General features: G+C 37.5%; 1 pseudogene; it reads left to right on the plus strand.

Moving 5' to 3' along the window:
- Nucleotides 1-2,202: 2,202 nt before the first annotated feature.
- Nucleotides 2,203-3,145, plus strand: LOC135223055 (uncharacterized; annotated as a pseudogene).
- Nucleotides 3,146-14,242: the final 11,097 nt, after the last annotated feature.

Consider the following 14,242-nt stretch of genomic DNA (forward strand, 5'->3'; position numbering starts at 1 on the left):
CAAATATGTAAAAATATAACACAAACACACGCACATATATATATATATATATATATATATATATATATATATATATATATATATATATATATATATATATAGTATATGTGTGTATGATAGGGAGAGGATAAAAGGATAAAATCAAACTCTCTCTTCTCTCTCTCTCTCTCTCTCTCTCTCTCTCTGATGTATATATATATACATATATATATATATATTGTCACCCATCTGCCAGATTGAAATCTTAATTTTGTATAGCTATGATTTTCATTTTTGTGGAAATGTACAGTTCATTCCTGTACCTGTTTTTAAGATCCCTAGTTATATTTTTAGTTGTCCTGTTTTCAGAGTGCTTTTGGTTTTCCCCGTGTTCTTTTAGTTTTCTTCGGACCACCTATTTCCTTCATAGTTAGTCTCACCTGGTCCTCTACTGTGATAAGTGTCCTATTGGAGTAGCTGTCTTCTTATTCTTCAGTTTTTGTAATGTATTAATGTTCTGTTATATAATTTTGAGTGAACCTTTGTGAAACTGGTAACGTAACGTATATTTAAATTTAGTTTATTAAGGGTTATTATTTATTTTGTTATTTGTGCGGTGCAGGATTGTTTGAGTGTTTCTTGTTTTATGCGGTAAGAGGTATTAACGTAATTATGTAACTTGTTTAATTATTAAATATTAAAGTGCTAATTTTTGTTCTGTTTTGAAATTAAACCTTTCTTATTTTATGTGACCTATGGAAGAACTTTATATTCTTTAAACCTTGGCCATAAAGCCGTCACATAAATTGGGGGCCTGTCCGGGAGCTATCTTGTTTACCGTATTGGGGATTCATTCAGTAGACAATTGTCGCCGCAAATAGTGTTCAAGATTTTTAGTTTCACTCAAGATTTATTGTAAACATCTGAATACCTGTTATTAGGGTTAATGATATATATGTGCGCGCTGTGAAACCATTTTCCGTATTATTGTTTATAGACGGTGCTGCTCGTTTGGGTAATGCTAACGCAGTAGTATATTTTTCATTTTCGCCCTCACCGAGTCAACGACTCATAGAGACTCACGAGAGCTATCCGGAAGCTCTTATCCATATTTTGTCCTTTTATAATTACAACTACGACTTGTGCAGTCATTTCCCCTGGGTTGGACGATACCAGGATCGCGTAGTTTAGACGATAGGTGAGGAATCGTTTAAACCTTTATGTACTTTTATGTTTTTTTCTCTGCGCCGACGTACAAAGTTTGTAAGTTGTCATTCAATTGTTTGAGTAAATAACGCTTGTTTAGGACCAACGGGTTATTTCCTTAGTTCCTCCATATCAGCTTGAATCGGGAATGTAAAAATTATTTTCACTCCCTCGTGTTCTTTATTACCTTTTGCTTTCGAATCGGGACAGTCCCTTTTCCCTAAACCCTAAAATCTTATTACTTGTAATGCTTTTTGTGTAATTTTGTCGGGAAACTATAAACTCGCTAACATAATTTTGTATTGTGGTTTGTAATGCATTTACTTGAATGGCAGCAGGAACGTGTTAGTCTATTATAATTGTAAAACAGGAATTCTATTGTTTACTAAAGGAAGTTTTCTTTAACTTTAACCATGGCTCAATTTAACGTTCAGAAGTTTGCTGCGGATCCCTCTGCTGAGTTAGCTAGTATCCAGAATGCTAAGAAACTAGAGCTTCTCGAGTTAGCTAGTCATTTATCAATTGCAACTAGGAGTAGCATGCGGAAGAATGAAATTCGCAATCAAATTCTTGAGCATTATATGCGTGTGGGTAAACTAGGCAATGAAGCTAGACAGTATTTAACTCGTGAACCAGCAGTACTAGCTCACGAGCAGCAGTTAGAATATGAGCGCATTTCCCTTGAACGCGAGAAACTTGCGGCACAGAAATTAGAATCGGAGAGACAAGCAGAAGAGAAAAGGTTAGAATCGGAGAGACAAGCAGAAGAGAAAAGGTTAGAATCTGAGAGACAAATGTCGAGACTTAAATTAGAATTCGAGATGGAGAAAGCTAGACTTCAGTTAGCTTTAGAGAGAGAGAAAGAAAAACTAGACTATGAAGCGTCGTTAGCACTTAGATTTGAACAAGAAAAAGCAAAGCTTTCTAGAGAGAATAAGGAACATGAAATTTCGGTTTTGGAAGCTCAGGAAAAAAACCCTTTGATTTAGCAAAAAACATTAAGTTGGTCCCACATTCACAGATTATGAACCTGAAGATTATTTTAAGACTTTTGAAGAGACTGCCTTGCATTTGGATTGGCCACGCGATCAGTGGGTTTGGCTATTAAGGCCGAAATTAACTGGGAAAGCTGCGAAAGTTTGTAGACATCTCGAAAATACTACAGATTACCAGAATGTTAAACAAGCAATTTTTGGATGCTTTTTCAAAAAATCTGTCGAGGGATATCGTCAGACCTTTCGTAAACAAACTAAGTTCACAACTCAAACCTAGTAGAATTCGCTTCAGAGAAATTAAGGGAGTTTAGGAAATGGATAAAATCTGCTGCAGTAAGTACTTTTGCTGAATTAGAGAATTTGATTGTACTTGAGTTTAAACGAAAGCTTCCTTTGAACATTATGATGTATTTAGAGGATAGGGAAGAAAAGACTTGTTAAAGGCAGCTTCTCTAGCAGACACTTACTCTTTAATACATAAATTTGGCAACAGTAAGAGAACCGACCAGAATGTAAAAACCATCTCCAGTTAAAAACTCTGAAACTCTGACTGATACGGCAAAGCGTTGAATGTACGTTGTAGTTATTGTAAGAAGGACGGTCACACAATTAAAAACTGTCCAGATCCTAAATGTATAACTTCCTTGCCTTTTCGGAACCAATTTAACCCTTTTCTTAATGTTAAAGGTAAAACAGATGGTCAGATTAAGCCTGTTTCCCATATCCATTCTGAAAAGCCTGTAAATCTATTTGATTTCACTTTTAATGGAACTGTATCTTTGAACTCTGATGGGGATAAGTATAAAGTCAGGATACTTCGTGACACAGGTGCTTCGCAAAGCTTACTTTTGAGGAGTGCTCTCCCAAATATTGAAGCTAACGTAACTAATGAACATGTTCTCGTGAAGACCTTTCACAAATATCTAAAGTTCCCCTTGCTAATGTTCATCTTGATTGTCCTATAAAGCAAGGGTAACGTTGCTGCTAGGCATAAGATATTGAATTCCCAGTAAAAGGTGTAACTTTAATTAGTTGGCTAAATGACGCCTTGCCAGGACGTTTGGTAGTTCCCAATGTCATTGTAATGGAAAAACCTGTAGGTGAAAAACCTTGAACCTGATCCCGATTGCTCTGTAAATCCTTCTTGTGTTGTCACTCGGAGCCAGATCTAGTTCGGAATGAATCTAAAGTCACTTCTGTAAATTTCGAAGCACGAAATGTTATGAGTCGAGATAACCTTATTGAAGCTCAGAAGCACGATAACACTTTAAGTAAGCTTCATGACCAAGCGGTTTCTAGAATGAGATTAACAAATCCCCATGTTTTTACTTTGAATCTGATTTGTTAATGAGGTTTTACCGTCCCCCCCTAAGAGATCTAGTGAAGACACCTGGAGTGAAAAGCGACAAAAATTGTGCTACCTCTTTCTGTTAGGAATTCTGTAATAGAAATAGCTCATGATGCCTATGGAGGACATTTAGGAGTTCATAAGACCTATTGTAAGATTTTGAATTGTTTCTTTTGGCCCAATATGAAAAAGGATGTAGCAAATTTTGTTCGCACTTGTCATGTATGTCAGATATCAGGAAAACCTAACCAGGTAATACCCAAGGCTCCTTTACAACCGATCTTAGTCCCTGATGAACCTTTTAGTAAGATAATTATTGATAACGTTGGTCCTTTACCAAAAACCAAGAAAGGTAATCAATACTTGCTCACTATAATGTCCTACGACCCGATACCCTATTGCCATCCCTCTTCGTAACATTTCTGCTAAGAACATTGCTAATTCTTTACTTAGTTTTCACGAATTTCGTATCCCAAAGGAAATACAAAGTGATCGAGGTTCAAATTTCACCAGTGACCTTTTGTCCGGCAGGTACTTAAAGAACTAAATATCAAGCAAACCTTGTCTGCTGCCTATCACCCAGAGTCTCAGGGTGCCCTCGAGCGTTGGCACCAAACTTTCAAGAGTATGCTCAGGAAATTTTGTGTTGAAAGTAAACTTGAGTGGGATGAGGGCATTGATTTTCTTCTATTTGCGGGATCAGGGAAGTTCCCCATGAGTCCCTTGGTTTCACCCTACGAGATGTTGTTAGGGCAGGTCATTAGAGGACCTCTTTCAGTAATTAAAGAGGAATGGTTGAACACTCCTTCTGAGTCTAGCCAAACCATTCAACAATATATGAATAAACTTAAAAGCACATTAACGCAGGTTAGGAAAATTGCTGGGGAGAAATTAAGGGATCAACAGATCTTAATGAAGAGAAACTATGATAAAGCTTGTAAAGTCAGAAAATTTAAACCTAATGACCTTGTCGTAGCCTACCTTCCTGTCCCTGGTTTCCCCTCTTAAAGCTAAGGTTTGTGGGCCCTATCCAATCCAATAAAAAATGTAAACAATAATACCTAATTATCAAAAACTCCAGATCGTAAAAAACCCACTCAGATCATTCATGTTAATTTACTAAAGGCATATCACTAGGGAAACTGGAAATGGTTCTAGTGAGACTGTTGTTAATCTTAATTTTAAGGTAGACACACCAGGAGAGGAAAATTCATTGGAAGACCTTATTGCTTCCTCCATGCCACAAACCAATACAGAGGTTCTAAATAACCTGGATCTGTTCTTGAGCCACCTCTCTCCTGGGCAGTCGCAAGACTTAAAGAATGTAATCTCTAGCCATTCAACACTCTTTAATGATTTTCCCAGGAAAAGTGATTTGCTGCTACATGACATCGAGCTGGTTCCTGGTCAACACACATTCGTCAGCAGTCCTATCGTGTGGGTCCTGAGAAGAACAACAAAATGAAGGAGGAAGTAGAATATCTTCTCCGGCATGGTCTAGCAAGACAGAGTAAATCACCATGGGCTTTCACCTTGCATCCTAGTTCCAAAAGAGGACGTAGCTACAGATTTTGTACAGACTATAGACAAAGATTACAATGTCACAATTAAAGATTCCTACCCTTTGCCACTCATTGATGATTTAATAGATTCAGTAGGACAAGCAAAGTTTGTAACTAAGATAGACCTCTTAAAGGGCTATTATCAGGTAGGATTAACTGAAAGAGCTAAGTTAATATCTGCTTTCATTACACCCTTTGGACTCTTTCAGTACGAGGTCATGCCTTTTGGCCTTACCAACGCCCCATCTACTCTTTCAGCGCCTTGTAACTTCATCATCCAAGATTTGGAGGGTGTTTATTGTTACCTTGATGATATAATAGTCACTGGACAAAAAACTTGGGAAGAACATTTGAATAGGCTAGAGTGTTTGTTCCGTAGGTTGGAAGAGGCTGGATTAACCATAAATCTTAAAAAATCTGTCTTCTGTAAAGCTACTGTTACCTACTTGGGCCACATTGTTGGGGATGGTAATGTTCGACCCAAAAACTGCCAATGTAGAAGCTGTTCTAGAGTACCCTGTTCCGACCACTAGAAAGTCCTAACAAAGATTCTTAGGGTTAGCCTCATACTACAGGAGATTCTGTAAGAACTTTTCTTCAGTTGCTGCCCCTTTAACATCTCTAACCAGTCCCAAAGTGAAATTCATTTGGACTGAAGAATGTCAAGCCTCTTTTGAAGCCTTAAAACTGTTTTTGATAAACAACCCTGTTCTTAAATCCCCAGATTTTAACAAGCCTTTTATCCTTCAAATAGATGCTAGTGATGCAGGAGCTGGAGGGGTGCTACTCCAAGAGTCAGACGGTATACTTCACCCAGTCAGCTACACCTCCACTAAGTTCAAGCATCACCAAAGTCTACAGCACCATTGAGAAGGAAGCACTTAGTTTGGTACTCGCCCTGCACAAATATGAATGCTACTTACTAGGTGCTGCTGAGGTACTAGTCTTCACCGACCACAACCCCTTGACCTTCCTCGACAAGATGAAGTCCCACAACAAACGTCTACTACGCTGGTCCATCTATCTGCAGAAGTTCCCTCTGCAGATCCGCCACATCAGAGGGACAGAGAAACATCATGGCAGATGCCTTATCGCGACTGCCTCCTTAACATGATACCCCCTTTACCAGTCTACAGTATCGTCCGTCTTCGCCTTATTGGCCTCTTTTTCTACGAGCCACTCTGTTGGGCTCCTCCTCTAAGGGGGAGGTGTCACCCATCTGCAGATTGAAATCTTAATTTTGTATAGCTATGAATTCATTTTTGTGGAAAATGTACAGTTCATTCCTGTACCTGTTTTTTAAGATCCCTAGTTATATTTTTAGTTGTCCTGTTTTCAGAGTGCTTTTGGTTTTCCCCGTGTTCTTTTAGTTTTCTTCGGACACCTATTTCCTTCATAGTTAGTCTCACTGGTCCTCTACTGTGATAAGTGTCCTATTGGAGTAGCTGTCTTCTTATTCTTCAGTTTTGTAATGTATTAATGTTCTGTTATATGAAATTTTGAGTGAACCTTTGTGAAACTGGTAACGTAACGTATATTTAAATTTAGTTTATTAAGGGTTATTATTTTATTTGTGCGGTGCAGGATTGTTTGAGTGTTTCTTGTTTTATGCGGTAGAGGTATTAACGTAATTATGTAACTTGTTTCATTATTAAATATTAAAGTGCTAATTTTTGTTCTGTTTTGAAATTAAACCTTTCTTATTTTATGTGACCTATGGAAGAACTTTATATTCTTTAAACCTTGGCCATAAAGCCGTCACAATATATATATATTATATATATATTTTATATATATATATGTGTGTGGTGTGTTGTGCGCGCGCGCGCTCGCGTGTGTATGTAAATATATATATAAACTCATTTTGCACGCACACACTCCGTACATATCTGACATGAAAAGAGCATAACTTACCTATATTAAAGGGAAAAAGTTGAAGCAACTTTGAAAAAATCTCTCTCTCTCTTCTCTCTCCTCTCTCTCTCTCTCTCTCTTCTCTCAGCCCCTTACTTGTTTATCCTCCCACCAACACAACGGGTGTAGAGAAATGGGGGAAATGAGAGCCACTACCACGGCTGGCTTCGTTTATAAAAGCCCATTCGATAACCCACGTCATCATAATAACAGGAAATGTGATAAAGGTGAAAAAAAAAAAACGCTCATAAGGATCGGAAATCACTATTATTATCATTATTATTCCCTCCCGGAAGAAAACATGCTCCCTTGGGAATTTTTTTTTTTTTTTTTTCTTTTTTTTTTTTTTTTATTTTTTTCTCGAAAACCAATATTAAAAAACGGAAAAATGTTTCCACTTGGGATATTTCCCATATTTTCCACAGCGCATATTAAGAACCTCTAGCTAGCCAATGAAGCGTGGTATGTGTTTGTGTGGGGGGGTGGGGTGATGCGGTGGGGGTGGGGGTAGGGGGGTGGGGTAGGGGGGTGGGGGTTTATAGCTAATTGCTAAAAAGAATGCGATGTTTTTCTTCAGCTTAATTGCTTCTAAAAAAATTAATTTTTCTGAGTAATAAAATCCCCCCCCTTTTTTCAATATAAGTATCGCTTTCAAATATCCATTTCATTAAAACTGAGTTTTCACAGATGAGGGAACTCGTAAGTTAAAAAAATAAACATTCACTTTAAAAACAGTATTTGCTTCCAGAAGTTATCATTTTTCTGAATAATCAAATTAACTGATTTTGAAGGAAATGGTCGCTTTCAAATATCTATTTCATTAAACTTATTAGTTTGCAGAGATTAAGAAACTCGTACGTTTCTAAAAACAAGTTCACTTTAAAAATAGAGCATTTGCTTCCGAGAGAAGGAATAATAAATTCGTTTTAAAACCATAAATGCTTTTATTTTAGTAAAATAAACTATTTAAGCAGAAGACGGTTATCGAAATAATACATGCCTTTATAACTGATGCCAAATCACGGTATATATATTGTGACATTAAGTTTTTATCTGATTGCCATTATATGTTATATATAACAATGTCCATTTTAAACGAGTAAAGTAGCCGTTTCAAAGAGTACGTCATTCACTAGTACTACAATTTTAACCGAAAATTAGAAGCTACCGACCGAAATCATATGGGAAATTCGTCCTCGAGGGGGATATGGGAAATTCGTTCTGGGCGAATATACGGAAACTTTCCCCAATATTAAAGTTCCATATTAGACAATAAGTCAATATTATGATACGGGAGTAAACGACGGTTAGAGACCTATAGCATAGATAGGTCCTGGGTTGAAGGGTACGGTACACGAGAGAGAGAGAGAGAGAAATCGTCAAATGCCATAACGCATATAACAGAAAACGTGATAAAATCCACAATGAAAGGGGTTACTGAGGCAAAATTAATCACATTTGAAAGACAGGAAAAACCATCCTTATCAATTCATTATAAAGCGTCGCCTACGAGACTAGACAAAACTGATTATTGACAGCAAAAACCTGTCGAGTTAAGAACAACACGGAGAAACAACTTTGATATCTGGAATAGGACTAAAGCAATACCAAAATAGCACGGAGGAAAAGGGGATTTCCTCCCAGAAAAAAAAAAGTTACTAGGCAGCGGGAATCTCATTCCTACAAATGTGTGACTTCGCCTTGCCTGACGGGAAGTCGGAAACTTTCCCGATAGGGAATACATTAGCACTCCCTAAATATAGAGGGTATAGTGTAGGGCTTAGCCACACACGCCAGATGAAGGGAAAATATCGGGTGTTACTTTGGCTATAATATAGTTATCTACGCGCTAGACTAAGGATGGCGGAAGCTCCTTGGGACGCCGTGGTTAGTACTATAGTAGATTCACATCAACAGTGCATTTGATGTCTAGGCCAGTCCCTTACGACGCTCCTGATTGGCTGTTGATAAGCCAATCACAGGGCTGGAAACTCTCAGTCTCTCTCGAGAGTTCACATGGGTAAGATCTGTGTTCCACCCCTCCTGAGGTATACGTCTTTCAGGAGAGATGGAACATACATCCTTCCTTTGTGAACTATCGAGAGAGACTGACAGTTTCCAGCCCTGTGACTGGCTTATCAACAGCCAATCAGGAGCGTCAAAGAACCAACCAATTATTGGTTGAAGGGAAAGTATTGCTAACCTTAAAGAAAAAAACTCAGAAAAATACCAACATAAACTATGCTACCTCTGATTATCAAAAAGGGAAGCTCTCTTTAAATAAACAATGTACTCTGGTCTTAAAAAATAAAAAAACAACAAATACAAATAAAAAATTCCTCTAACTTATGAAACCTAATTTCTAACTAATCGTTAATTTTTTTTTCTTATAATTTAAAATTGTGAAAATTTTCTCAAAACAATATAAATTTTATGAGGAAGCAGAAAAAAGAAATTACTACTACTACCACTAATGATAATGATAATAATATATAACTAAGTCCAAAAGCCTAATGCTGGGACATATGAGGCCATTCAGCGCTGAAAGGTACAACATGAGAAAAATCTGGTAGTTGCACTATGAAACAATTGTTAGGAGAGGGTGAAGAGTAAGATGAAAGAAAGAGAATAGGAACAGAGGTACAGTAAAAGGAATGAAAATGTAATTCCTACAAATATTATTATCATAACTTCGAAATCCATTTCCACTAAGTCCTTCGCTTCAGCCCTGAGGAACCAAATGTTGTTCCTCGTCGCGACTTCGGCAGGAGATTAGAAGGGAAGGGCATTCGAAGGCATCCAGCCTGAGGACATTTCGGACATTTCCCTTATAATGACGCCGACGGGAAATGAACCCTATTACTGGGGTCCTCGATAGTGACAACGAAAACGGTAAGATGATATTTTTTTTTAAATTTTTCATCTGGATTTTCCCCTTAACTCATAAACTTAAGTTTTCTATTGTGTCGGCTTTGTCTGTCTGTCCGCACTTTTTTCTGTCCGCCCTCATATCTTAAAAACTACAGAGGCTAGAGGGCTGCAAATTGGTATGTTCGTCGCCCACCTTCCAATCATCAAACATACTAAATTGCAGCCATCTAGCATCAGTAGTTTTTATTCTATTTAAGGTTAAATTTAGCTCTAATCGTGCGTCAACGATATAGGCCAGGCCATACTTTGACTCTGGGCCAGGCTACCAACGGGCTGCCGTTAAAGTTTCATGAGCGGCGGCTCATACAGCATTATATACCGAGACCACCGAAAGATAGATCTATTATGCGATGTGCAGAGAACTCGATTGCGCCGAAGAAACTTTGGCGCATTTTTTACTTGTTTCTTTCTAATTTGTTATGACTTATGCTTGTATATTTTCCTCTCTCTCTCTCTCTCTCTCTCTCTCTCTCTCTCTCTCTCTCTCTCTCTCTCTCTCCGACCTCATAAAAAAAAAAAAGAGACCTTTGTAACTAGACTTACGAGACGTGGTCTGGATCTTGGGTCGAGGTCAAGGAAGTAGTTGTGAAACAAAATACATAAACTACGCTCTTACGTATTTTGGGACGATACTGATAAGGTCGCTTCACAACACAGAGATACGGAACGTCTTATCCGGACGAGAAAACTGATACATACATATATACACATACATGTATGTATGTATGAATGTATATGTGTGTGTGTAATGCAATGACATTAAAAAGCACAAACATGGAAAAAAGCAACACCGTACAGAAATACAACGAGGCATGTACATGTAAATGAAAAAAAGCCAATCCCATCTAAATGGAATCAAATATCCATTTAAGAGGAACATGAGTAAGGCATAATTGTGACAATGTAATGCAATGATTAGCTCCATCGAGCATTAACGCTCTTGGTGTGAGCATAGGACTAAAAATAAATAAATAAATAAGTTAAAAAAAAATTTTAAAATTAAACCTTTGGCGCTCACTCCAGGACATGACCTATACATGAGAGTAGTAGTTCCTAAGATCCATGTTCTCCTTTAGAGCATAAATGTTGGCGAGGCAATAGCCAAAAGAGAAAAAAAGCATCGCACACTGCCGCATGGGGACACAAGCTGAAATTTCATCGGAATCCTATACCTTAAGGTAAGAACAAGCTATGCCAACCAGTAGGCCTAGTTTGTCATAGAATTGTGAATGACGATGAGAGGAGAGAGAGAGAGAGAGAGAGAGAGAGAGAGAGAGAGAGAGAGAGAGATTTTCAAAGTGGTAATATAACAGCGCTGGCACCAATTCCTTCTCATGAGATTAGAACCAGATTACTAGACTCAAATGCTTCATTAATTAAGTAACCATTGCATATTGGACCATCACTGAATTGTTTGTGCTTTTTTGGCGGTTTAAAAGTTATTTCTGTACTGTATTAATTTTTGTAATCGTATCTATTTTGTGTAAGTAAGCTAACCCACACCACTCGAATTGTGGATATAAATGCATAACCATTATCATTCTTTCAAGACGATGAGTAACAATTAAACATAAAATTACGACAAAATAACATAAAATCACGACAAAAATAATACAATGTGAAATGAATGATTCAAATGATAGTCTAAAGAAAGTTCGTAAGATGGCCCCCTAGAGAGAGAGAGAGAGAGAGAGAGAGAGAGAGAGAGAGAGAGAGAGAGAGAGAGAGACTGCATATCCTAAACTCCTATGCAGTCGCAGGAAACCGCTCTCCGTATCACAAGATTTTCGCAGGGGTCAGGATACCCCATATCTCACAAGGGCTCCTCCACTGAGAGGGGAAAATCCGATTCAGAATATGCTTAAACTTGCGACAGCAGAAGGACTTTTGAATATTCATGCCACAAATCGCCAATCGGCTGTAACGTTCGTTAAGCCTCACCAGAAAACCGGGTCTATAATTTAGCATTAAATGTTTTCAGCATCGACTATTTCCTGTATAACTGTTACACTCACTTACATACATACTTGCATATATATATATATATATATATATATATATATATATATATATATATATATATGGCCCCACCAGAGAGCCCCTAGATTCAATTCCCAAGCAACCCAGAACCCTTGAGGCACACTTCAATCAGTCCAATTGTTCCTCTTTTGAAGTGAACTGAATTTTTATTTATAGAGAAAGTGTAAAGTCAAGGATATTCCAAAGAAATATTAATATTTCAGGGTTAAAAGCGTAACATGAAAATCTCAAGTCTAGCGTAGATCAGAAGGCAGGTCTTCATACCATATGAAATTATGGTCAGAAAGTAATTTTTTTTCAGTACCTACATATTTTTTCAGTCACAAAATAGTTGCTTCTTACTGCAATTATTGACCCTGAAACAATAATCAGCTATTTTGATTCGTCTGGAGAGAGTTGGCAACTGCACCGCAAAAGAGGCGTGGCTTATGCCTATGATTAGAATGACCGTGATAGCGATTTTTGTTACACTTCCAACACTACCATTTTTCATAAACTTACTGACGTCAATTCACAATTATAATTCTGTCTACCTACATTCACTTACACGGATGAATCTGAGAGAGAGAGAGAGAGAGAGAGAGAGAGAGAGAGAGAGATTCATGAAATCCCACCCAGTGACAGGCACACCAACATATCTGGCAGCCAAAGAAATATCATTAGATTTTTCAGTTTCCGATTCCGCCCGTCGTAACTAATGACTCGGGAACTTCTAACAAAGTTGCAGACATAATTAAAACCGGGCTCAAAACCCGGCCAATTCTGAGCTGATGTTTTTCTAACAGTCGACTCCAAGGTGTCTGAAAAATTACGCCGTTACATGAGAGTTTCCCGATTTGCCAAATCCGAGAGCAAAATCTGAATCTTTTCCATGGTTACGCTTATAACCAATTGTTCTGAATTTGCATCGGGATGCAGACACAAAGGTCACATTAAATTTGGATTGGCCCTCGCCCCCCTTTCCCGACCATGGGGGGTACCTATCGATCAAAATTAATAAACAAGACCTGTCTATGAATGCTCTAGGTCATTATTATGCTGAGTTAAACTTGAATAGAACCTTTAAACAAAAGACTTATGGCAATGCACAAAAAAATATATGAAGCACGAGTTTTCTGTCCAGCGGTGGCCTCAGACACGGCCCATAAAACTCTTAGCCGCGGCCCATGAAAATCAGTCACGGTCCGGTGGTGGCCTATACTGTTGGCACCTATAGCACTGCAAGTACGCTTATGGCTAACTTCAACATTAAATAAAATAAAAACTACTGAGGCTAGAGGGCTGCAATTTGGTATGTTTGATGATTGGAGGGTGGGTGATCAACGTTCCAAGTTGCAGTCCTCTAGCCTCACTTGTGTTTGAGATCTGAGGGCGGACGGACAGACAAAGCCGGAAACATCAATCATTCTCGCGTTAAATAATTTCGGTTCTTTCTTTTAAATTGTTATTTTTTTATTAATAATCTTAACCAGGTGAAGGTGACTCGCACATACATACATGACCTCTCTCTCTCTCTCTCTCTCTCTCTCTCTCTCTCTCCCAAAATGCATTCTTTCTGCATTCCCCAAGAGGAAATTTATGGATGCAGATAACAATAGCAAAGATTAAGACTCCCCACTTCAGACAGGCCCTGTATTACGTAACTCGATATACCATTCTCTCTCCAGTTATCCATTTGGCCTCGCTATTCATTATGGGAACGAATCTTCCACTAGAAGCTCAAAGCCTTTTCCGATTAATTACGCCACTCAAGCACAACACTGGAGTGAATGGTTTATTCATGCAATCTGTCTCAGCAACGACTGTGGCTATTAAGAACCTGGATTGAAGAGGCGAAATAATATTAAAGATAATGCATACATTCAAAGTAGCATTTTGTAAAGGAGACTCGTAGAGAAAAACATTAACTAAAATTTACAATATATATAATATATATATATATATATATATATATATATATATATATATATATATATATATATATTATATAATATATATATATTATATATATATATATTTTTTTTTTTTTTTTTTTAATGAAATACAAAATTTGCTGTTAAGAATTCAAAGCTGCTGCATTAATTGCTGCCTATGACTGTCAGCTGTTTAACTTCTTTAACTTTGTTTTCTTTTTAACGCCTCTTTCCTGGAGACATCGTATAAGTAAGTCCTACAAGGGTCTCGAAATTTTATTAAGATGGCGTGGTCTTGTAAAACTAGCTAATAATAATAATAATAATAATAATAATAATAAAAATAATAATAAT

The sequence above is a fragment of the Macrobrachium nipponense genome, chromosome 8 (genome assembly GCF_015104395.2).
Source record: "Macrobrachium nipponense isolate FS-2020 chromosome 8, ASM1510439v2, whole genome shotgun sequence".
In the NCBI taxonomy this organism is placed as follows: domain Eukaryota; kingdom Metazoa; phylum Arthropoda; class Malacostraca; order Decapoda; family Palaemonidae; genus Macrobrachium; species Macrobrachium nipponense.